This window comes from Anser anser, assembly GCF_964211835.1.
Source record: "Anser anser genome assembly, chromosome: 3".
Lineage (NCBI taxonomy): Eukaryota > Metazoa > Chordata > Aves > Anseriformes > Anatidae > Anser > Anser anser.
The window spans coordinates 51,935,605-51,962,728 of NC_139722.1; the positions used below are offsets into that span (position 1 = coordinate 51,935,605).

The following is a 27,124-nucleotide window of genomic DNA, read 5'->3' on the forward strand; positions in this document are numbered from 1 at the left end:
TTGTCAATTGACTATGTGAGCAAATTTCTACATTCCTGTTCTGGAATAAGGCCTTTAGAATTAAGTCAGTACAGAAAGGTACTTTTAAGATAACAGGACGGTCCTCATCCAGTAGAGCATTTAAACACATGCTTAACCTTGAGTGGTTGAAAATTCCTATCTGGAGAGGAATATTTACGTTCCTAAAGCTATGCACATACTCACATCAGTTTTTTTATTATATGAAGTACCATATGAAGAGAACAACCAGTCCTGTGAAAACACAGATATGAGGCAGTACCTTTGGACACAGCATTGGTTTTAGTTAGCCTTCTTTATATGTTTTATCCTTACCTTCCCCCACCCTCCCACCCCCCAACCTTTCTTGTAGGCTCCCGTTCCACAGAATCTTATGTCAGTGCAGGTTAGACACATACACACTGAATGGACATCAGCACAAAGACTTTCAACCCTATCGCCATTTGACTGTTGGGAAAAGAACTAGGTGAATTCACCCAAGCAATAAATTCTCCCAAAACAGTTACTTTTACTGATGGGGATTCTGAATACCCACACAAGATGCCTACAGATATGGTACATTTAATAAATAAAATAGAAATATACAGACCAAAGGGGAGAAAGTGAACGTGCTTTTATTTCTATTAGCCAGAAGACACAATTATCTAACAAGGGTTTTTTTAAGACTTTCAAACTAACTTTTCTAGGTCAATAGACACATTTGGGCTAGAAAGCTTTCACTAAAAAATGGAACAGGATAGTATTTCCAGCCATGTTGCCTGTAAAAAGGTTACGATACATTTTGTGACCTTATGCCTCTTTGCCCTGGTATCCAAGGTACAGTGACATGCAGGCTCTGAGATAACTCACAGAGAAGGGCTCAAAGTCAAGGTGTTTTCAACCTTTAGCAAATGAACCAGAGCACCCACAAGTATCTCTCTCACTCTACCTTTTACCTTGTCCAGGGGTACAGTATGGATGTTTTTAAAGCAAAACTTAAGATGTTTTATTATGCCACATTCAGTTCAACAGGTTTTTTGTTTTAAGGATTTTTTTCACTGAGTTTTGGGTTGTTTGTAATGTAGTGTATGCACTGTTACATAAGAAAATTATACTTTTGTATCATGGCAACATTCATTTAATAGTACTTACCATAACAAACACCATCCCTTTCAATCAACAGTTGGCCTCTCAATTTGTGATGTGAGGAAAGTGAACTTTTTCTTCCATACAGGGATGCTGTTGTCTTAAAGAGGATCTGATCCTATTTTCTATGATGGTTAATGTCTTATCCTCCCCCTTATGATAGAATGGCTCATGGCAGTCTTTCTCACAAAGTAAACAGATACTAACATAAGTTAACATAACACTAGGATAGTTTTACTTCTCCTTTTTCTCGTCGTTATTATTTTTATCACTTTTTGCTAAATGTGAATACTTCTCAGATTTTTTATTTGCCTGCAAGATAGCTTTTTCTTTCCCTCTGCCCTCCATACATGTATCTTCTCCTCAACCCAGCAAAATTCCTTTTAAGATGAAACTAAGCAGGGCATCTTCCATTTTCAGGAACAATTCTTCCTAGCAACTGTGTCGTAATATCATTTTTTATACACCGGTGTGGACTGTGGCCAAGCACTCAACAGAGGAACATTATAGAGCTAACAGACAACCATTTTGAGTAAGATGGATCAGAGTTTAAAAAGTTCAACTCTACCAGACTGGGAAAAGGACTCTGTAAGATCAATGCTTATAAATGCAGCATTTTTTGGCCTTTTGCCATAATCTTTAACATGTTTTAATATAATCAATGACCCTTCTAAAAAGTAAAATCAATTTTATTTTATTATTTTATATATTTTTTTCTGCTACCAATTATTTCCTTCCAGGGTTGGAAATGCCCAGTTCTGATCACTCCCTTGCTGCAGGGTATTCTGTTCACTGACAGAAAATCTCTGCTCTAGCAGTAGGACAGAATGACACGGTATTTAACATGAGTAAAAGAGGCAGAGTCTGATAGATAGGTCATTATTACTACAAAGAAGCTTTTTTTTTTTTTTTTGTACATTTGCTGATCACATGAGAGAACATAGGGAATAGATTTAACACCTTGCTCAATTTTTAAAGGGGTCTTCTCACTATTCCTCCTTGCATCATGCTTCCAGCCCATTGCAGAAGACAAGCAGAAAATTTTCTACAGAACAACATCCTCCAAACTGAAAGTTTTCTCTTCAATGTTGTTGCCATTATTTGAGCTTTACACGGAGAATATAAAAACATAAATGAACAGCTGCATTTTTGGTACGGTCAGATTTCTTGTGCTGAGTATAGATTTTGTGATTTAGCAACATTTGAAGGTTTCTCATTTTTAATATTCCAATGAGTAGACAGAAACTTGGCTGAAAAAAACATTCTGCTCATCTAGACCCTAAGAGAAGTACAAGATATCTACGGCATGAATTAAAGATGTGTATGCAAGCTACCTTTAAAAAAGAACAAGGAAACCACCAGTCACTTTGCCTAGTTTCAGTCCTTAGTAAACCTGTAGAGAAGAATTCATATGCATGATATAAATGCATAACAATGCTCACTAGGAAATAACTTAAAAAAAAAATAGCCAAGTGAAGGCAATAAGAATTTCACCTCCATTAAGTGAAAATGGCATATGTTACAACCAAAATGGAAGTGTTTGCATACTGCAGTGGTACCAGTTCCACTAAATCTATACCTATGTCAGCTTAGCTGAATCAGCACAATTTGCCCACCTCAGATGTGGCTGCTGTTTTGTAATGCTAAAAACATGTCTACTCTGGGTGGAAAAATATGCTCTTAACTAAGTTTGGATATCCTTCAATCACAGAGTCATTTTGGCTTTGGAAGTCGTCATACCACATCAAAAGCACCATAACCACATGATACAAATCACTGTCCAGTGTCAGCTGGCTCAAACTTGTCCAAAGTATTTCTGATTGGCTTTATAGTAGTAGGCTTTGGAAATGTCTATACTAGTAGATTAAAAGAGCAAAGGACCATTCCCTGGCACTGAGATGAAATATCAAATATGGAGCGTGCATCCGTAGTGTGAAACATACTTACCCACCAAAATATATCGGCAACATCCAAATGCTTATTGAAATTGTTTTCAGCTATTTCTAAATGCCAAATCTAGCCCAAGTTTTCTTTAGGGGATGGTAGCAGGTGTGAGCCATACCATGCCTGTGACAAGTTTTTAGTAGTACAGAGGATGGGGTTTCAGTATCCAGGAAAGTTCTCTAACATTCTTTGATCTATTTCAATAGAAAGTATAAAAATAATAGTCATCTAGTTCTGTCTGAGACATGCTATGTTATTTCAAAGATGAGTTACCAGAAGTGGCACACATCCTACAAGAAAGCCGTATGCTTTGGGGCAAAGAAATAGAAGCAAAGAAGAACATAATACCCTACAGCCTTGAGCATTCCCAATGATAGTAGATACCTAAGATCTTTATATTCATATCCAGTTATTAATGACCAGATTTGGCATGAGCTATTTTAACATATCCATCACACTTACATGAAAATTATATCAAGTCCATATTGTTTCATAAGGTCTGTTTAACTCAACAGAAATGTAATCTACTCCCATGGAATAAAGAACAAAATGAAAAAATCTTTGGTGACATGACAGTGCTCATATCTGCTGTTACTGACAGAGGAACAACAACCTTCTATGAAATCTGTAAATTAGCAGTTTAAGTTCAAACCTGTAGGGAAATATATTGGGTTTACAGGGTGAGGTTTTGGTAGAAGAAGGTCTGCAGGGGTGGTCTCTTTGAGGAGATTACAGAAGCTGCCCAATGTCAGATAAGAGCCTGCTCCAGCTGGCTCCAAAAGGGACCCCCACTGCTGGCCAGATCTGAGCCAGCAAGTGATGCTGGTTGTACCTCTGTGAAAATATATTTAAGAAAGTAAAAAATGATGCACAACATTATCTGGGAGAGAGGAATGAGAAAATGAGAGAAGCAGCCCCACAGACCCCAAGATCAGTGCAGCAGGAGGGCAGGAGGTGCTCCAGGCACACAGCAGAATTTCCCCTGCAGGCTGTGGAGAGGCCCCTGGTGGAGCAGGCTGTCCCCCTGCAGCCCATGGGTCCCACACGGAGCAGATCTCCACGCTGCAGCCCCCCCGTGGAGGAGCCCCCGGTGGAGCAGGTGGATGTGGCCTGGAGGAGGCTGCGGCCCATGGAGAGCCCCCGCAGGAGCAGGCCCCGGGCCGGAGCTGCAGCCCGTGGAGAGGAGCCCACGCAGGAGCAGGGGGTCTGGGGGGAGCTGCCGCCCACCCGTGGGGGACCCGTGCTGGAGCAGTTTGCTCCTGGGGGATGGACCCCGTGGTATAGACCCCTGTTGGAGCAGTTCTTGAAGAGCTGCTGCCTGTGGGCAGCCCCCCCGTGAATCAGTTCAGGAAGGACGGCATCCTGTGGGAGGTACCTCTCGTGGAGCAGGGTCAGAGAGTGACCGTGAAGGAGTGGCGGAGATGAAGCGTTAGAGACTGACCACAGCCCCCATTCCCCATTCCCCATTCCCCTGCACCTCTTGGGGGGAGGACATTGAATAAGGTGGATGGGGGGGTAGGTATTTTGTTTTTAGTTTCTCACTGCTCTAGCCTGTTGCTAATAGGCAATAAATTATATTTATCTCCCTACATTGAATCTGGTTTTCCCGTGACAGTAATCAGTGAGTGATCTCCTTGTCCTTACTTCAGCCCTTGTGTCCTTTTACCTGGTATTTTCTCACACTCTTCCTTTGAGGAGGGGAGCGAGAAAGCAGTTGTAGTGGAGTTCAGCTGCCCAGCAGGCTGAAAACCACCACAGGGAACTACACACAGAGGAATAGACAATAGCTCATCTTTCTTTGGAAATAAATGGCAAACTATTTTCCTTCGTATTTATGTCAGAATTCATCACAAATCCCCATTCATCACTTCTGCTTTTGTATTTCAGAAGTGTATTTGGGGAAATCCACTAAACAACATGAGAAACGGAAGAGAGAAAAAGTGGAATTTCCATAATCTGAAGTTCAAACCATGACTTTTTTGAAGGAAATAAATATATATATATATATATATATATATAAAAGTAAATGATCAGTCTCAAAGCTTTTTTTACCTCCATTCCTTTTGGTGAAATTATTTTATGCTGAATTCTGTAAAGTCTTCAGAAATTTGGTCTAACTGAGTGCCCTAGGTGTCCCTGCTTAAGCAGGGGAGGTTGGACCAGATGACCTCCAGTAGTCTCTTCTAACTTCAACCATTGTGGTAGTCTGTGACTGCAGAACTCAGAAGCCCCTTCAGTCATCACAAATACAGCAACTATACTGTGAAAAGGACCAAATTAGTCTTTCAGCAACACCTCTCACCTTGGTATCCAAACCAGAATAAAAGAGGGAATGGAACAGCTAAAAAGAGGAGAAATTAAATGAGTAGAGAAAATAAACAGGATAACTAAAAAAGTCAGCTATGAACATGTTAGCTTAGCTATACAGTACAGTACACTGTTTAGCTCACCTTTCTGCTGTGCCAGGTTTCAAACAGAGTTCCTTTGCTGATTATCTTTTGTCATAAAAAGGATAGGCCAGAACATAATTTACCTTAAGTAATGATTTCTGACTATGTACAGCTTGGGAATTCAGTTTGACATGGGATTTTTTTTAGCACCAAGATACAGTGATACTTCCCAAGGCCCATTTTGTAACCCCATTCCTCACCTCTCTACTGAAATAATCTTCACTAGAATTGACAGAGGAAATGTTTACACCTATGTGAGCATTAACATGAGTGGACTGAGACTCTCTGATGTCCATCCATTCAGTGGAGAATCTCTGCAAATAAAATACAGGCTATCATTTTTGTTTGTTTGCTTGCTTTATTATTAAGTCTGAAGTTAGGAAGATGTAACTAAGTAAAAGATCCTAGAGGAAGAAGGACAGAGTTTGACTCCTGTGATGAAGCTACTCAGGAATAACTTTATAAAAGATGTGAAAAGGTGAGTTTGAAGGGAAGAAAAGCTTCTCCACAGTCATTAATAAGAGGTTTCAGAGGGAGTAGAAGAGAGGGGTCGGGAAGAGGGAGATAATTCAGTGTGAAGAAACCCAATGCAGGAAGAGGATGATTGGACAGCTAAAGTTTCCTTTAGTTTGAGGAGAGCTAGAGGGTGATCAGGAAAGTGACCCAGGAAAGTATGGGAAGTTTTTGTGGTTTAAATGCATCTACATATTCTTTGTGTTAAAAAAAATAAAATAAAATAAAATAAAATAAAATAAAATAAAATAAAATAAAATAATCAAATAAAATAAATTCAAGTAAAATAAATTCAAATAAAATAAAATAAATAAAATAAATTCAAATAAATTCAAATTTATTCTGGGACCTTTACAAAATGGACCTGTTTACTTCAACTCCATTACAGACCATTCAAGAGATCTTGAATGGAAAGGATACAGGAGAGGGTGAGCTCTAGTTTTTGAGGAATATGTAGAAGCCTGAGTCATGGGAACCTTGGGCCCTGTTATTTTATAGAATTCTGCGACCACCTTTCCACAAAGGGCTAACAGACTGGAAAGAACTTGTATCCAGAACATCAAAGACACAATCACACATACAAGAGAAGAAGAGTGTATGTTCACAGCTATTCATGTGACTCATGTGAAAGCTTATGATCATACTAGTATGAGGAGAAGAAATATTAAAATAAACTAGTTAATTTGAGAAATAAACCTGCACTGTGAATCATCCTTCTTTGATAATGGAACCTTGTTATTCACAGCACTGTTCTTGATAATTTCAACCTTCTTTTTCAATTATTTTTTTCTCTTTTCACCTGGATTCTGCATAAGTGGACCTTAAGTTTTCAAAAGCAATTGTCAATGAATCTGAACTTAATCCTGCCCTGGTTTTGATTTAGGAGCCAGGTACTCATTCATTGAGGTTTTCCTGATTTTATTTATAAATACAATGGTTTACCTGTGCTCTGTAAAACAAGTGACTTAGGAAAATTATCTAGACCAATACTTTTCAACAACTGGCATACCATTCTGCATCTTATTACTGTTATTAATAATAAAAAAGTGATGAAGTTGGTGGGTGGGGGTTGTTGTTTATACTTTTGTTGTTTTTTGTTTGTTTGTTTTTGTAGTGCTGTTCTTGTAACACAGCATTCTTTTGGCAACCTGTGGTAATAAAGTCCCAGTATTACTTCAAACAGAGAAAGTATCACCATGTTCATTAGCGTATTTTTTTTTCCTCTGGTGATTTTTTTTTTTAGGTTTATGTAAACTAATTTTTTGAAAGCTTGTGATATGGGCATGGGAAAACCAAAACTTTTGAAACAAGAACAGCAAGACCACCCACAATTGCCAGTTTTAGGTGTCACTGCATTTTAATGGTTTCTAGACTAAATAGTGCAGAAATAGTGACATCACAAAGCAGATATGAAGAGGTATCTTTTTATTTCCTCTTCAGTTTATTTTGTACTTTGTATCACTTTTCACTTCATAGATTTCTGTTGGTTTTGTATGTTTGTTTGTTTGTTTGTTTTCTTGCAAGGCCAAGATTGATTCAAACATATATTCTTCCCACAGTCAATAATAGCAATGCTTTTGCTAGTCTGTCCTACAGAGTATTTCATGGCTGGCAACATCATGTTACATGACACTACATGATTTGCTAATTCTGTCTGTCTTTGTGGGAAACATACCATCTCCAAAACAGTAATTTGCTGTTCTGCAAATAACTGGGCTTGATATTTCATATCTCCATTTGCTCAGATGACACACTCTTGTTTTAGATCAACTGATACATACCTTTAATCTGTAATTAAGCATTGATTTCACATGATGTCAGCCCCTTATAGGTCAAATCCTGCTTGCACTAATTACATGTGAAGTCTGTTTTAAGACTGCAACTAGTCTTGAGGAAAGTCGCAGCATTTGGCTCTAAACTTGTTCTTTTCAGTCTCCCACTTCAGTTGTTCACTCCCAAGTATGATCAGACCAGTATTAACCACTCATTACCTGTACATCTGCTCTAGATGTGGTTTTGTGGGGAAAAAATAAATAAAAATAAAAAAACCTAGAGTGAAAATCAGAGTCATAAAATCCAGCATTAATTACAGCCTGAGTTAACTCTGCCTGAGTTAAAACAAGCCCCTGCCTTTGACAGGCTGCCATCAGATACCTTTCTGAAGAGAGAGTCTCTGCCGTTATTCCTGCAGACACAGTGAATATGTACTGATCCTCTTCTGCTGCAGCTTTTGTTTTCAGGCCTTCGTTTTCAATGGTTGCCATAGAATCTACCAATTATCATATGAAAAGCCTCACACAAAACCCCCAAAAGCCTGTTGCTAAAGCCATGAACAGTTTTCAATTTTTCATGTAAAAGAAAAAAACTCTGGAAGTGAAACTGCTTCTGAGGCAGTGGTTGTCTTTAACTCTCCTCCTGTCTTTCTCTGTAAAGATGACTTGATTCTTATTTCTCTCTTAACTACATAAACTCCTAACTGCATCCTCCTCCCGACAGCCAAAACGATCATAGGCTATTTATCCACCAAAGTAGTTTTAATTGTTGCATATCCGTATGTTGTTGTGTGTGTGTGGTTGTTTTTTTTTTTTTGTCTAATTTGTTATGTAGACTGTTTTAGTATGTGTTTGATTTTAAGATTTCCATACATAAGAAGAATCTAGCTTCAAATAAATAAATAAATAAAATAAAATAAAATAAAAATTCTCATTCTTACAGAACTGCTTTTGTGTAAATAGAGGCAGTGATAATTAGTAAAGCTGAGACCCCTGGGAAAAAAGAAAAAATCATACGGTCACTTTAACACTGAAGCCAAACCCCATTTATGTAGATGCTATCTTATGCAGGAGAGATCACACTTCACTTAGTGGAGCTACAAGAGTAACTCGTGCAGTTTCCCTGTATAATTCAGTGTTAAAGGACGTAAAGAAAATAAGTTTTTGATTCTCAGGGCTTTGCTTTTGAAGACCAGCCACGATGTGAACAATATTTAAGGAACATAATACAGTTACCCCACTGCATCATGTAAATGAGAGAATTTAGAATCCGGTGAAGTATACTAACTTCAGGAAGGTCAATATTTTTCATAAGAAACAAGTAATGGTTCCCCATGGCCCTACCAGTTGTTTTGAGCATATACAATAGTGTCATGTGTAAACAGAATGGATATGACATGCTCTCTTCTTCAGAGATATTGTAACAAAACTTTTACACTCTCTTTCCTTTTCTCTTCACACAAAAAGGTGATGAAACTTATAAGGAAAAAATTAAGTCTCTCTTTTTTTGACAGAGTGACTCCGGTAAACAGCTATTTGATAAAATGTATACTTTTCATATTCAATATATATTCATCCTCCCTGGAAAAAACTTCAGAGAGGCATTCACAATACATAATCTTCTTTCCTAAAATTTAATAAAGCCCCACTTTAAAATAAATAAATAAACAAATAAATAAAAGGCTTTTATTTTCTGGCTAAAAATAGAAAGAGAAACTACATTATGTTCCAGTTAAGTATATATGATAATTTTGTAGTTTGTGGTGATCATTGGCTGGTAGGATAGGTATGGGTTTTTTCCTTCTCCACTGACAATATCTTGCCTGCTTGCTACTTTCAGAGCATGACAGAAAGGAAAAAAAAAGAACAAAAAAAGAAAAAAAAACTTGGCATGTTGAGTGCTTGCAGAGCCAGCACTCAAAGTCAGAGACTCCTTGCAACCTCCAAGTATCCAAGTACCTTCGATTGTGCTTACAGTAGTATACAGCTGGAGACATGAAGACAAGACGTGTTTGACAAGAAACTTAAAACGACCCTGCGAAAGCCAGGAACCACAAACAGAGAAATTATCTGAAAAGTCAACATTTTACACTGAGGCTGATTATCTCAAAGACTGTTCCTGCATTTGACTTTTTTTCTTGTCTTTAAAATCCTTATTCAAATAAACAGAAATTATTTCTACATCTAGGCTTGAACTGCATAAAGGTCTGTATAAAATACAAAAAAATTGAAATAAATGATCCTCTCAGAGAGACAATGATATTTTTAGATATCACATTTTGCTTATAATTTGCATTTCCTTAGCATCAATAGTTCTAATGTCATATGGCCTTTAATAGGATGCTTTAGGCTGCTTTTACAGACTGTCCTAGAAAGTTGCCTCATCAGTGGAAGGTGTTTTGTGGTCAAATTGTCTAGCTGTCTGATGAAAGATCTAAGAATGGAGGTGGCCAGATTATGCAGTACAAGGCAGGATGAACGGGAGAACAACAGGTTCTTTGCTAAAACATTGTAGGGGTAAGATGATACATTCTTCATTTCACAGAAGAGGGGACAGTCAGCTTAGAGGCAGTGGATATGTGGGACTCAATGACAATGAATTTTGGAAGCTTATGGACTCAATAAGAGGAAGAAAGCTCTTTCTCCAACTGCAGGTGCACAGTTGCAGAGGAGGCATATGGCCCCGATGGCAGATGGAAATGGACAAGTTCTGCAGGTAGAGCTGTTGGTGCTGGCTAATGTATGTATTAAAATCAGTGTGCCATGAAGAGCCACAAGTGAATAGCAATAGTCAGAGACACCTTTCTGCAGGGGATACTGGCATTCATTTGCCAAGCAGACTTGCTGTCTTGGAAAGTTTGTTACTTGTAGAAAGCAAGGTGTGAGACGTGGTAGAGAGACTGTTGAGGCTCTCAAGTATGCCAAGAGTGGGCATGTGGCTCCAAGGGTGAAAACAAATGGCCCTTACCTCAGCAGAGCCATTACCTCAATGGGATCACAGAGACATGGTGAAATAGCTCACGTGACTGGAGTGGTCCCATGACTACACATGTCCTCAGGAAGAAGAAACAGGTGAAATAAGGAAGGGTTCATTCTACACAAAGGAGCAGCTTCCCTGTATGGAGATTCACTGTGGATTAGCTGAGGGACAGAATGAGAGCTTATAAGTTATGATCAGAGGTGAGGGATGTGATGGTAGGCATCCACTCAGTCAAAAGAAAGGAAGTGGGAAAAGATTTCCTTAAACTACTGGATGAAGCTTTATGATTATGAAGCAGACTTGAAGTTATCCCTGCTTTGAACAGGGGCTAGTCCAGATGGCCTTCTGAGATCCATTCAAACCTAAATTATTTTATGATTTCTTTTAATGAAATGGAAAAATAAAATAATACCTTTATACTACTTTTTGTGCAGAGACGAATTTCAGAAGGTGACTCACTGGTAACCAAACATAACTAAACTGCAGTCATCTCTAGAGACCAGACCTCTAACCTCAGAATAATTACCATGAAGAACGTACTAGAATATTGTAAATGAGACCAAATTATGCAGAGCATGGCACATCTTCAGCTCTGGAAGGTATGCCTAGTCACTTCAAACTACAAATTAAGAATTGATAATCCAAGACCGTGTAGCCAACAATACTGTTATTTGGAGCTTGTCTTACATGTTCTGTATGCATGACAGCTTCATTACACCTACAGTGGGATGGAGGTTTCTTACTTGAGCTTTAGGAATAATTTAAAAAACTGAACTTCTTGGATTCTTGTGTCACACAAAACAGATTTTCTAATGCTCAGTAAAACAGGATGCATCTAAAAAAGCATGCCAGTGGTTTTTAAAAAGACTCTGCTTGTGCATCATTACTTACAATGAATGTCTTGGTTTCCACTGAGCAGTCTCAGAACATCTAAACTAGATTTGCTTATGGATGAAACTAAGACAAAAGGTGTTCTTCAGGAATTCCTCTTGCTTTCTATACCATAATTTAAATTGATCCATAGGACGAGAAAATAGCTAATTCAAAGTAATCCCCACTGCAAAAATGTATGGTGCAGATACTGGTACTCGGCATTCTGTCCATTCTGTTCATTCTACACATCTGTTCCAACAAGAATGTATGCTTGCTAATGTCATCACAAGCCTTAATGAAGACTGAATATCTACTTATTAATGAAAAACTTCATTACTTTCAAGCACCACAGCTTTATATACTTGAGTTTATATAGTCTAAAGGTGGACTGATGGGGAAAAATGCCCATGGCAGTTAAGTAATATTATCTTAAAGCATTGGCACCATGTACCACAGGCAGATGAAAACAATTTGCATAGCTTTGTTTATGTATTTCTGCCACATTTTAATACTTTACTTTTCCTCTAAGTATTTCTCCTGCTAGAAAGCATTGGACAGGGCTGTAGCTATAAGACTGAATTTTTCTTGACTGTTTAGTTAACACAGCTCCATCTGATTTACAGCGGTCTAAAGCCTCCAATATTAGTCTTATTTGACCAGACTACTTTTTATGCTAGATGTACAGAACTATTGAATGTGAAAAATTTCTACAGCTTTGTTGTTTCTGTATAAAATTTAACATACAAGGGGCACATGCACAAGCTCTGGAAAGCTTTAAATAGCATCATATCCTTCACCTATAAAATCAGAAGCATTTGTCTGCCCAGAGATAACTTCCTGTAACACAAAAGGTAAAATGTAAAGCCGATTATGTTGGTAGCTTACAACTCTATGAATAATATGGTACAACTCTGGGAGAATGGGAATCTTCTCTCTAATGGGATGTCATGTCTCATTTTTCACAGGTATTCAGTACAGCAGTACAGACAGATAGTACTGTTGTGTCTAGAAAAGTATGCATCCCATAAGGGATTAATTAATGAGAAGAGATGCATGAATGGTTAAATTCATTTGCATTTCCTTCATCAACTCCATCTTGACCCCAGAAAAAAAAAAAAATAAAAAAAATCTTTGCTTCTTTTTCATTCAACTCCACAAAGGCTGGTTTGGTGCTTCCATTCTTCTTTCCTCTTCAGCTGTCTTCTACACACCCCATCCTTGCCTTTAAAAAGCCAGTCCATCTTTCTCCTATCCAGTGGGATGCATCAGGCCAGGTGCTGATGCTGCACCTATGACACAAAGAACAGAGAGACTTTAAAACAGGAATGTTTTATTGAAATTTAATCCAAACATTTCTGGAGTGTCTCCACAGACTCTTCTAAGCAAAAGCAGAATCACTCTTATTATCATCAGTACTACAGAGATGAGGAAGAGCAGAGAAACTGCAAGCAGGGATAGTGGGGAAAATCACCATCTCTCACACCCTCTCAGGAACAGCAGCAAAAGAAAATACAGTGCTTCAAAGCTCTGTCCCATCTTCACTCCTTTTTCCACTGCTTTCTCTCCTGCTGGAAGCACCAGCCAGGTCCCAAGCACTAATTCCTGGTGCACTAAAATTAATAATCTTATAGCACCTGTCCAGAAGCACTGGTTTTGCAAATGACCTTGATTTTATTTATTTATTTATTTATTTATTTATTCATTTTGATTTCTCCTGGGCCTTTGGAGGATGAATATTAGACAAGGAAACTATTCCTACTGTGTGTTTTTAAATGTACCTGTCTGATTATAGTCATACCTACTGTGGAAGGACTTTTGGGAAATGTGAGAAGATTCAGATGAAACTGGAGACAGTGGACATGAATAAAAATAAGCAGGGAATCTTTAATTAATTAAACTGAAACATAAACATACTTATTTTAAATTATTATTCATATATATATGTTTCTCTTCATCCCGTGTGACAACACAATTTGGTATGGGAATAAAGTCCTGCTAGTGCTCTATCTCTTTCCAATACAGATGTGTATCATATGGCCTCAGAGGCAGAAGACATTCCTAGGCAGAGCCAACAGCTGCATAAAAGATTCAGCCAAAGCAGAAGCAGCTGCACATCTTCATAGGCACTGGACACTAGTGGTGTTTTCCAACTCTGGCTTCATTTTTCCCAGCTGAGGATCCTCCTCATGCTCTTGAGGCCTGTGTTTCCATCCCCTCCCACCTTTCTCTTTCTAGTCCTCTTGCACCAGCTTCATTATTTCTGCTTGCCATATTCTCCATTACTTGTTGCCATCTTTTTCCACAGTTCTGTAATCTTTTCTTCATTTTTCTAATTAACTAAACCATCTGCACTTGGTATCTGGTTAATGTTACCAAATTGTAATTATGTGTTTAGAAAAAGCCAAAAGAACTATCTATTTTTCACCAACATATGACAAAGAAATGGAAAACTTCATTTGTATGTTCTTGGCATTACCTAGAGCCTCTAGGTACTTTGGCAGCGTGCTTGGGATAACAAGAAACGCGAAATAGTAGGTTAAACCCATTTACTTCTAGAGATGAACAGAAATGGGGAAGCTTAGTTAAAAGACCATCAAATCAAAGGTGGTGTGTACTGGGGAATTTAGATTGCAGCCATTGTCTATAGTGTGTGAGAAGATTAAAATTAGCATCCAAAAATTAGCATCTACAGCTTATAATTTAACCCTTCAATAGATAGTCAGAAAAAGAGGCTCAGTTCAGTTTTCAGAGAAAATAAAAAAAGGTATTGTCTTTGATTTTCATTGTTTTTGTAATGTTTCTGCTGTACCTCTGCAAATGATACCAGCTTCAATTTCCTACAGCTGTGGTTTCATATTCTTTATCTTCAGAGTATCAATATGTCATGGCAGGATTCCCAGTCATAGACTGACTCTAATTGCTTTGAGGGTGGACACTGCTACAGTCCATGGTAAGAGAAAATTATTTGTGAGAAACAATTCCTACACCTATATGTACACAATCTGTAATTCTTAGTATCTGAAGTCTTTCCAATTAAATGATCTAAAATATCCTTCAAGAGTATATTACGTTGTCATATAGAGCACGAACTCTGTTACTTGAGAAATTATAGAAAAGATAACACTTATGTCTGTAAAGATCTAATTTTTATGTATTTTTCAAGGTCCTGCACAGTGACGAAGCCTTTGGTGCCATCGACCAATGAAATAACGCTTGGGTTATATACTCTTTCTTTCTTCAAAACACACATTTGTTGGACTACACCTTTGGTGGTTCTTCATCTTGGAAAAAATCTAATAGTGACTATGATTAAGAACATCATGGCCCCAGGCAGCAATAAAGAAATGATCAGTTCACTACAGTGATTCCATCCACAAGACTGGTTAATGAATCCCACACAGTCCATGAAATAACTGAACAACATATGGCAGTGGAAACGTGAAAAATAATCTCTCTTTACACTTGATGGCTTTTGAAATACTTTAGGAAGCCCAGATAAAATGATGCTCTGGCCCAATCTTTATAAAACAGAATTAATCAGTATAAATGTAGGGATTTTTGGTCTCTGAAATCTTTGAGAAAGGATCAATCTGTCTTTGCAATTTTCATGCCTTATGCATTATAGCTTACTTTCTTGTTGACTCTGTTTACCATGTAGGTTAGGTTGGCCCAGAGCAGAAAGGAAAACTTAGTATTACAATACCATGAGTGTAGTGGTGACTGTCAGCTATGAATCGCTTTTCCATTTCTGTTGAAACCCTGTCACAATCTGACTTCACACGTGCTTAGTTAAGGTTAGGTTTGCATGGGGCTTTCCCCTTGCAGGTTTGTTCCATTAATGAAGAGACAGATTTGCTTTCCTCAAAACAGAGTACTATATTCTCCCGGCAGGACTACGCACAGCAAGGTCTGACAAAGGGGCCCCCTCAGCCCCCCCCAGCCCTCCTCTTTCTTCCATGTGAGGGCATCTTCCAGGCCGCTCCCAACACAGCCGCCTTTGGCCACGTGTGGGCCACTCCATCACAGAGGCTTGCTGAGGTCACAGTGGCCACCACTGCCCTGCCTTTGGTCTGGGCCCTATAAAACAGGCCCCCCTGCACCTGGCCCACCATTCTCTGAGCTTCTAGGCACTCTGACAGCCAGCTTATGTGGCAGGAAGAAGTCCAGAAGCAGTAAGGTAAGCAGCAGGCCTCCTTGGTGTGAGAGGACAGCAATGCAGTCCAAGGAAGCACCGAGAAGGAATGCACCTAACTAGAAGAAGTGTCATGGGCAGAGGGGTAGCGTCTGCGGCACAACTGACACCAGTGCTCAAGGTACTTCTGGCGCGCAGCCCACAGACACTTACAGGTGGTACCACTGGTGCCGCAACGACACGGGGAACACAGCGCCCCCTCAGCCATACAGCGACAGGGGGCCTGGGCCTTCCCATTGGCACTACAGTGGCATGGGGCAAAGGCAGGAGCATCAGGCAGACAGCTGCATGGAGCAGAGGCGTGCCCATAGTCCGGAACACAGTGTGGGATGCAGCCGTGGCCGTAAACCAGACAGCAATGTCAAACCCACAAATGGAAATCAGCCGGACAGTGGCATGGGACCTAGGGGTGGAAGTGGACGAGCCCCTGGTTCAGCACCCTGGCCTGAAAACATTCCGGACAGAAGGCATCCCATTTGGGCAGTCCTGGGCAAGGAGTGGCTTATCCTTCTGCCAAACACCGTGGAGCCCATGGAGGTGGATCCACCAGCAGATATGGTGGAACCGATGGGAGTGCATCCACCTCAGTCAGATCAGACCTGCAGCTACCCCTGCATGTCTTTGCTCTCTGCCATCCGAGCCCACCAACAGCGTCACAGGAGTGCCCGGCGAGCTCCTTACTCATCGCGCAGGCTCCATCCCAAGCATTAGCTTGGAGCCGCCAAACACCACAGACATCCTGCAGGCTTACCTGCAAGATGTCCCAGCAATAAAGAACTCTTGCTGACTCTCAGGGGTTGTGTGAGTGCTTCTTTCCCATCCCCCAGCCCTTGTGTGAGAGGTGGCATCCCTTCTGCACAGAGCCTCGAGGAAGAGCACGAGAGAGGACCCAGCTTCCTTCAGGCTGCTGCACTGGGGTGACAGAAGGAGTCCCCAAGGGCCACCATGCGCCTTTAACATTTGTGAAAATAGATTGAGGGGTGAAAATAGTAGTGTGTAAGCAATTATAGGTGGCTAATTTCTTATATTAGGAGTGAGTTTCTATATCTGAGTAATTGGCAATGACAGACATGGAGAAGGCTGAGGTACTCAACAACTTCTTTGCCTCCGTCTGCACTGGTAGATGGGCTTACCAAGTCTTTAATTTCCCTGAACCCGTAGATGGAGGCTGGGGGATCAAAGTCCCACCCACTGTAAGTGAAGAGCAGGTTCAAGACCACCTGATGAATCTAAACAGGTACAAGTCTATGGGACCCGATGACATGAATCCCAGGGTCCTGAGGGAACTGGCTGATTTAGTTGCCAAGCCTCTCTCCATCATAGTTGAAAAGTCCTGGCATTCGTGCGATGTCCCTGGTGAGTGGAAAAACGGAAAAGTCATGCCCCTACTCTTCAACAATTAAAACAAAGAATTGAACAAAGAGCACTACTCTTCAACAATTAAAACAATTAGGAGACATTTCTTCTCAGAAAGAGTGGTCAGGCATTGGAACGGGTTGTCCAGGGAAGTGGTCGAGTCACCATCCCTGGGGGTGTTCAAGGAAAGGTTGGACATGGTGCTTAGGGACATGGTTTAGTGGGTGACATTAGTAGTAGAGTGATCATTGGATCAGATGATCTTGAAGGGATCAGATGATCTTGAAGGTCTTTTCCAACCTTAATTTTTCTGTGATTCTATGATTCTATGATAGGACTTCTGCCCACCAAAAGCAGTCTGCTAGCCCTGGCAAATGTCAGACTTACCTGAGCCAAAAGCCAGATCTACATCCTCTAGATAAGGACTAGCAGAAACTTTCAGTCCAAGTGAATAGAAACTATGGCAAATACCCAGATGTTGAGTTGAAGAAGTAGTAGTTGTCTGAGTTGAGGAAGTAGTAGTTGTCATGGTTTCTTTCAAAATAAATTTTAACTTTCTTTAGGGAGGAATTGTCAAAAAATGTATGATCTGAGGTGCTTGGGTCATTTTTGAGGGTTAAATGATAGCAATGATTTCCTCACGAGGGGCAGTGGAGGGGCAGGCACCAATCTATTCTCTTTAGTGACCAGTGATAGGACCCGAGGAAATGGTGTCAAGCTGCAACAGGGCGGGTTCAGGCTGGATATCAGGAAAACACTCTTCACCGAGAGGGTTGTCACGCACTGGAACAGGCTCCCCAGGAACACAGTCACTGCACCAAGCCTGTCAGAGTTGAAGAGGCATTTGGACTGTGCACTTAGTCATATGGTCTGAATTTTTGGGTAGACCTGTGTGGAGCCAGAAGTTGGACTTGATAATCTTTATGGGGCACTTCCAACTCAGGATATTCTATGATTCTATGATTCTATGATTTATTTATTTATTTTTAATCTTTCATGAAGTATGCAACTTCATGAATTTAATAGACCACGGTTGCTTTCATCTTTGCCTCTCTCCGCTCTCCAGAGTGGTTTGCTCATGTATGATCTGCTTGCAGTTACATTTTGAAACATCTTAGAAAAAGCATTTACACAGGATTCAAGGTCTCATTGCATTCTGAAGATATAGGACAACACTTTACCCTGAGGTAAGCCCAGATATGATTTTGCAACATATTGGCAAGGAGAGCTGCATTCACAGGACTGATGGATGGATTCCCATTCAGTTTGTATTAAAGGCAGGCACACAAGAAGTGTTCATGGTGTATCTATGACCTTGCAGATGCACACTGTTCCTTAATTTGTGCTGATTTGTTCTTCTGTCCATATACTTAGTGGTTGTTTTCACAAGAGGTGTCAGACGGCTTGCTCTGACCACCAGCTTCAGATGCAGTTCAAGGTGTTGGTCATCGGCTGAATAAGAAACCTTGTAGGAGAGCTGAAATGTTTGAAAGGGCACTCAACTCAAGCAGCTCAAACATCTACGTTCCTGCAGATAAGGACAGTCCTTTTGAAAGAGGAATGTAGAGAGATGCACTTTTATCAGAACCATTTAGGCACTATTTTTTGAGAGTCTTACATAGTACCACTTCTGTAGCTTGTTTTACTAGCCAGCTGGAAGAGATATGCAGCTTAAGCCTTATACAATACCAGCACTGATTAGCAAAATAAGAACCTGCTTACTGGTTCTAGAAGCTAAAAATAAATGAACCAACACAACCAGGAGCTGTCTAAAACAAAAATGAGCCTAAAACAAACCACTCACCCAGAGCAGCACTGCCACCAGCAAATTCAAAAGTGTGGTGACTTGTAAATATCTGGGACTCTCTCTGTGAGTTGCAAAACATATTCCCAAAATATTTTGCAAAATAAAAGGCACCTTTGATCCCTGCCAGTCTTGAAGCCTGACTGTGCCTCTCCCAACACCCATGAGCGCAGGAACAGTCACAGTTGGGCTTGGGAGATGCTGAGAAAATTTCCATTGGCTGACTAGCAAAAGTGCTCAGGTGCTTTAAGAATATCTCAGAAATATATGAAACATGGAAAGAAGAGCTAATTTCTTTTGTAAAATGTCTTTGTGACTTTCCTGTAAGTTTCTTTGGTTTTGCATATGATTATGTATACATCTCCAAGTTTAACAAACATGAAGGGTTCCTTCAACAACATTAAGCAAACAAACAAACAAAAAATACAAAGTCCTGAAAAGCTATCAACATTTTATTTTCTAATATTTCACTATGATAATCCTTAGTGTTTTGGATTATCTTTTACTTTTCTTCCCACTCAGAATGTCTACAAAGACTAAATTAATGTATGAAAAGAACTACTTTCTCCTGTTTCTAACATACACACACATGTAAACATACAAATATAGAGACAACAGCTAACAAACTACAGTGAGAACAGTTTGATTCCTCAACATGTAATCGTATTTATGCGTGCATTATCAGAAAATCAAAAACAAGAGGACATAATGAAATATACTTATGAATGGTTAATGGTCAGGTTATTGAGGACAGTGGATGGGGACAGATGAGATGAAATCAGCAATGAGACATTTGGGGCAAGGGAAGCATCTAGCTAATTTTGCCAGGAAAGGAATAATAAGTCAAAAACACACATCATGATGAACAATATATTAGAAGTGTATGAGTAGTACCTTGCCTAAATCTTTTCCTGGCTTCCAGTGCTGTTGGAAACTGTCAGTTCATCTTCGTCATGTCTGCTAAGCACATTCAGGGCATAGGGTGGGGGGTGGGGGGAGAAGAAAAAAAGAGCAGAGAGTGAACTTAATCTTGGAATCCTTAAAAAGTTGCCTGCGTGCTTTTTCTAGCCTCTAGTACAGCAAACCAGGTTGCTATGGTAAAATGGGTCAGAGCAGTAAGCAAGTTAGCTTGTGCAACAAAATCAGACTCCTGGTGCAGCTCTGGGAGGCACAGGCCAAAGCAGACAGTAATCTACAGATGAATCTAGGTCACTGGGGTGCTTTGTAGCTGCAGCTGTCCGTGTGGGACTGTGATCTCCGGCAGAGTTCACAAAACCATCGTGACGGCTGGGCTCCCGCTCAACGGTTACCAGTGTACTGTGGGAGCTGCTGCTTTGTCTCCTTCAAAAACAAATTATAATTTTAGATTTTTTAATTATGGATGAATATGCAGGCAGCATGTGTCTGTGTGTGTATTATGTATGCACATTTATTTTAAAATAAAACATACTCAGCAGGCACATGGCCCATATTTTGGGAACCCATTACACAAATTAACATTCACACTCCAAATGATTATTATCACATATTTATGGGAACCATGCATCCCACTCCATGAAGGCTATAAGGATCTGCAAGCCAACATAAGAAATCTTTTCCCTGGCATACCTAATGAACATCCCCCCCACCCCCTGACAAGCGCCCTCCCAAAAAGCCTGGGAAAAGAAAAAAAGGCTTTGGAGAATGTCAGGGAGGTCGTCCCACAGTTCAGTCTCTCACATCCCTCCCCCCCCAAACATATGCTGATACACCCATCCATGCAGTAATCTATTATTATCATTTACCATTCTGTGACTGTTTAAAAAAAAAAAAAAAAAAAGCAATCAGTTAATAAAAAGCCAGGGAATGGGGCCAAATCAGGAGCAGAAGTAAAGCAACATACCCCGCTGATGCTGATAGCACTACACAAGGTTATGCAGGCTCAAGTACAGACACAGCCTTCCCCCTCAGGGGGATGCACAATGACCCATAACAGTAGAGACACGATGAGGTGGGTAGCTCTTTTGAGTACAAGGGCTACCATGTCACACGGTTTTCCTGTCTTTTTCCTTTTTATATTGAGAAATTCTGTCTAGGCAGAATTTGCTGTACTTGTCTGGGATTGCTGGCTATGCAGCAGAGATTCAGGATACAGCCCCTGCACACAGATGCATCAGCTTTCAGTGCATACAGGGCGAGCTGGGAGTTCCCAGGGAACACCAGATTTACTGCGCATGCAGCAATCGACTCCACAACAAACACACGGTGGGCTGCAGCTCCCCAGAAGCCTCAGCCTCATGGCACACATACTAAATAGTTCTTATCTTGTACAAGTTGTAGGTATGACACACCAAATGCCAAACATGTCATTGTCATACCTTATTTCTTTCTGTCTTTTGTAAAAATCTGGCATAGGCAATAGGTAGAAAGCATTAATGAAATGATGAAATATTCAGATTTTGGATGTGGCTTTGTGACATTACCGGATGGATGTGATTTCTCCCCGTGATAACCACAGGATAGTAGACATTTCCACTTGAGACAACTACACTGGACCAAGCACATCTGGTAATCCTGTTTTTAATATCTTCGTTTCACATCTCTCATACTGTGTCAAGACTTTTTACCCATTTCCAACAAGCGTGAGGACAAAGGAAGGTGGAGGAACAGCAGTAGCTCAGAACCTTAGAAGCAGTGACCCTCTGCATAAATCAGGTATGACAAGGAAGTTCCTGCCCTCCAAACCCCTTTTTAACATGTTGATGAGCTTAGAAACGTGATAGGAATAGCTATAAAAAAAATTAGGACAAGACTAATCAATGACAAGGTCAGCATCCAAAGACAGAAAAGGCTTTGCAGCTTATTCAATGAACTAAACAATTAAAATCAATTATGCTTTTCTAGAAAACATTTAACAATCCATGTTTTAATGGAGGAGGCATTTCAATTTTCATACAAGGGTAAAATCTTATGCAGCTGATGGACAACATCTTGAACTGTGTCTGACAAGAAGCTGGTGGCCAGAACAAACTGTCTGACACCCCTTGTGAGAACACCACTAAGGACATGGGCAGAACAAACCAGCACAAACTAAGGAACAGCATGCAATGATGAGGTCTTAGATAAGCCATAATCACTGCATGTGTGCATGCCTTTACAGATACTGATCAGAAAAGATGAAATAGGCAAGGACCACATTTCCAATGTCAGTTTCTAACTGAAGTGAAATCTCTCATTTGCTCATAAAGAACTGCTAGGATTATGCAAGCACACTGGGCAACTGCCCATACTGTTGAACAGCAGCACAGAGAAATTACTTGCAAATGCAGGAGGTAGGTAACGTGCATTACACACAACCAATGCAATACATTCATACATTTCTTTGAGAGGGATGTAACAAAAAGAAAAAGGGAAAGAGAAAAAGATGTGAGGACAGGTTCAAGAATGGCTTCCACTCTTGATAATAACTCAGAACTTCACTTCTCCTAGCGATAAAAAATATTTTATACATTATAAAGGCTTTTACTTATTCTATCACACATGCTTCATCTCTTTTCTTATTTCCACAGCAACTTGTCTTAAATCCTTCAGCATTCTTTTCCATGATTATTCAGTGATACCTGAATAGTTCTGATAACACATCTGATATAACCAAATGATGGAAATATTTGTCTACCAGGCATTGTCTCTGTAAAGCAAACAAATGCCACTATGTTTAAAGGAGGAGAGTCAAATTCATCATTGGTGAAGCATTCTGCATATGAGGTTTATGCCTAATAATCAACTGAACAGACTCATTAAAAGATATCCCCAGAGATATAAAGATCTGCTATTGTGTTGATAAAATTCTTTTCATGCCACTGATACCCCAATAGCCAAGTCTAGAGAATGACAGACATTGAGATCAGGCAGGCTGGGAGGTTTACCTGGATGGAAAGGGAGCTAGAGGGTTGTGATTTTCATTTGATACAAACATTACATAGCATAGAATTTGCAATTTGATTTTGATCAAATATGTTCTGAAGGCATTTTGTCTATAACAGCATGCGTACAAAAATCTGTGCATAAAACAGAGGAAAATAAAACAAACAAACAAAAAAAAGTAACTGAGAAGGAAAAAAAATCATTTCCTAACTCTGACATGAATACAATTTTATACTTGCAAATAGCTTTAGCCTTCCTGTTTCCAAAAAAGGCAGTAAATCACAAACTCAGGGGACTCCATAGCCATTTACCAAGTGGAGGGATTCCAGGGCGTGGGGAGGGAGGGACAGCTTTATGGGCAGAAAAGAAACATTCCATGGAAGTAAAATTGCCAGATAAATCCCAAGTTGCAGTCGATCTGCACATTCCACTGTTAAAGAGCCATGAGTTCCTGATAAGGGGTCATTTTCTTAGCCCTGGACAAACAGACAATTCATGGAAAAGAGCTAATTAACTCTGCAATGCATTGGAAGAACTGAAGTACCTGACACACTTGTCATGCTCCCTTCTCCAAGCAGAGTGGAGTGGGTGTTGGTTGACTGGAGAAGGGCTGCAGAATAGGCTACCTGATAAATGCCTCTCTTATAGCTGATTTTTTTCTAACCTTATATATTGGAAACATTTTTTCTAATGGGAAACAGATGGGAAGGGAAGGGAAGGGAAGGGAAGGGAAGGGAAGGGAAGGGAAGGGAAGGGAAGGGAAGGGAAGGGAAGGGAAGGGAAGGGAAGGGAAGGGAAGGGAAGGGAAGGGAAGGGAAGGGAAGGGAAGGGAAGGGAAGGGAAGGGAAGGGAAGGGAAGGGAAGGGAAGGGAAGGGAAGGGAAGGGAAGGGAAGGGAAGGGAAGGGAAGGGAAGGGAAGGGAAGGGAAGGGAAGGGAAGGGAAGGGAAGGGAAGGGAAGGGAAGGGAAGGGAAGGGAAGGGAAGGGAAGGGAAGGGAAGCTTGCAGTGCCCTGGTGATGATGAAAAGACAAATCTTGCTTGTTACAGGACTTCATCATAAACACAGCCATATCATGCATGTGCTCTTCTTAAATCGAAGTAGAAATTTTAGAGTTCACCTCCTTGTCATTTTGTTCACCTCCTTGTCATTTTGTAAATATAGCAGTCATCCACTTTTTGTTGCCTAGAATGAAATAACAAGATTAATTTAATTACTTTCTTAGCTAACATCTGTACTGAAAGATGCAAGAATACATGTGATCTACCTTCCAGCCTGAAGCTTATGACTGTTCATCTGTACACTATGTTATACATTGCCTTACCAATGACCTTATGGATTTCATCAAACAAGTGTTGGCAGTTTCCCACTGAATCACTTAGTGTAACTGTGGACTCTTCTCTTGTTTACAGACATCAGGCAATGCCTTAACAGAACAATTATTGCCTCATACCACTTCAAATACTGATGCGGGTGGAAAAAGACAAATGTCTGAAGCATGCTCCCCTCCCTGGAATGTGTTAGGAAAAGACCAGTCCCTCAGTCAATAAAAAGGATTAAATCTCTTTTCTACAAAATGAACTCCATGGAGGATCTTCATAGCTCAGGCAAATACTATTTCAAGAGATTCTTCAGCAAACAGGCCAGAAGGTTCTCTGTGAGTATACTAAAAAATAAATACATGATGAGGATTCAGCCATTTGGTAAGTAAATTAAGGGTACTGCAGCAGTTACAATAACTTAGTAATGACTTTGACTTAGTAAATGACCACAAGGACCAGTGCTGGATGAGTATCATCTCCAGTCTCCCCAAACGTTTTGCTTTGGACCCCTTCAGAGTGGGCTATGAATTAAAGCAGTAGCCAGTTGATAAAATATTTGAAATAAACAGAGAAACTGCTAGAGCACACTGGCCCTGGTACACAGAATTTTAGTTCCAACTGTAAAAACTAAAATAATGAGCCTTTAAAACAGAAATACTTTAGGCAAAACATAATGTCTGGCAAGGTAACTGGAGAGGAAGTATCTCATGTCATTCATGTGGAAATCTCCAGCCGTAACAAAAGCTTCCTTAGCCACTCAGTAAGTGACTAAAGTTATAAACATTTATATCACAGTTAATTTACTTTCAACTGTAGTTTGGAAAGCTCCTTTTGCTCTGTTAAATGATGCTGCTAAATGTCATATTCACAATTCACAATCATATTCACAATTCTGGAAAGTTATTGTCAACACTTTGCTATAAGTGGATATTAATTAATACTAAATTGTAATGACTTCCATAAAACCTTAATGGATGCCAAAAGAGAAAAAAGGAAAAGAGGAAAAAAAAAAAGAAAGAAAAGAAAAGAAAAAGAAAGAAAGAAAAAAAGAGTTAATCTTCCGTGTTACTACAATGAATGACAAAAGAAAAAATGAATGTTTTTTCACTTACTAAATCAAAAGTTGCCAAGAACTACATTCAGCTAGTAACCATTTGTTTCAAGTCAATACTGATGCCTGTCATATGATGAGGGAATATTAGATTTGGTAACCTTACTGGCACGTCAGGTCAGAAGAAACATGGCCAAGAAACACAGAACTGTCTCCTTGGCATAACACTTCTCATCATATCTGCCTTGCATGGTACCTAAGAAAAAAGAACCTCTAATGAGAACAACTGTAGAGAAAAGTATCCCTGAGAGTCTTATGGGGGAGGAACGTGGCAGAGAGTGGTAGAGATGACTGTAACACTTCCAGATTTTCCTGGAAGCACATTTTATTGATCAGAAACTGGAGTCAATAAACTCACTTGAGATCTAAAATTGCTAAACAAAGTCAATGAAAAAAATTTAAGTGTTATGATCAACTCAGTATATTTATTGATTCAAGAGACAGGAGTTTTCAGACTGTTGAAAGTCTCGTGGAAGCCAATTGTGACTTAGGCCACTGTTTTGTAAGAGCAAGTAAGAAACAGTGAAAAAGTGAGTTGCAACATGCAAGAACCACATAAAAGAGACTTGAGTCAGTTATAACATAAGATATCAAAGACAGACAAAATAAAGATTGTTTTAGCAGATTAACAGGCTTGAAACTTTAAAACTTATCATTAAAATTGCAAAGGATGCTCATATAAAGAAGACTATCAGAGAGGAGATAAGAATAGCTGAAGAAGAGACTACAGAAGTTATGTAATGGGTAATGAGATCAATATTGTGGAAAATGACCCAGAGCAAACATACCTCAAAGACTAGTTGCCTCCAGAATTGAAGTCTATCTTCTGCTGAGGAACATGATAAACAAAAACAAAAACAGAAACAAACAAACAAACAAACAAAAAGCAAAAGACTTAAAATAAAAAGAAAGTTTTTGTAAGTCATGGTGGAAGGGATATAAGATTAATCTTTGAGAAGGAATTTTGAAAGATAACTATGAGTGAAAAAAAATATCAGAATGAGAGCAAGAAAGGACAAAATTAAATCGTTTTGTTTCACAGATTATAATTTCACAGATTATAATTATGGAGTGACACAATGAGTTAGAAAGGGAAAAAAAAATCTAAGACAAAAGCACAGTCAATCCTCAGAGAATACTTATCTGTGGAATTTGCAGTTCCATGAGGTTGTCTGATCAAAAATTCCCTATGGCTGCAGAGAAAGACTCTTTCACTTGCCACCATCTCCCACCTGCTATCATGTCCTTTTCTCTAGATCCAGTACTCATCAGGTATTTCAGCAAGACAATTCAAATCAATAAATTCACAGAAAACTGACTCAGGAAAAAATAATTTTCAGCTTATTTAATCAGCTGAATCTGTTAAACATAAAGTTAAGAAACAGAGCTGTCACTAAGAGTCCAAAGAACACAAAGACATGCTCTCGTTTGTGTTGACAGTGAGCTACTAGATTTTCTCCACGGTCAAATCAAGCCATATGTTGAGAATGACCAACATATAGAAGTGCAAGACCAACAAAAGTATATTATTCTCTATTAGACTTGAGAACTGGAACAGAGTAGAAGAGAAAGACCCAGAATAAGAAGCAATAAAATTAATATCTTTATAAAGTATTACAGGAAGCCAAAAAATGTAAATGGTATGTGAGATAAACTAAAACAGTTTACACAAAATCTATGAGAAATCAAATACAGGATTAAAGGTTCTGGTATCTCTAGTGTGGGGCTCAGAATTAGGATGGTAGACACTAAGAATATCAAGA

The 27,124-nt window shown here is 39.6% G+C and overlaps 2 long non-coding RNA genes across 2 annotated transcripts in view; one reads left to right on the top strand and one right to left on the bottom strand.

Annotated features, from left to right (window-relative positions):
- The window catches only part of LOC310897698, an 852,780-nt gene that overhangs the window by 282,044 nt on the left and 543,612 nt on the right, over positions 1–27,124 (top strand). The window lies entirely within an intron of this gene.
- LOC310897703 overlaps positions 622–27,124 on the bottom strand; it is an 88,889-nt gene continuing 62,386 nt past the window's right edge. The window contains exon 3 of the long non-coding RNA XR_014582493.1: positions 622–12,964. This is a non-coding gene — a long non-coding RNA (uncharacterized lncRNA). The remainder of the gene's footprint in view (positions 12,965–27,124) is intronic.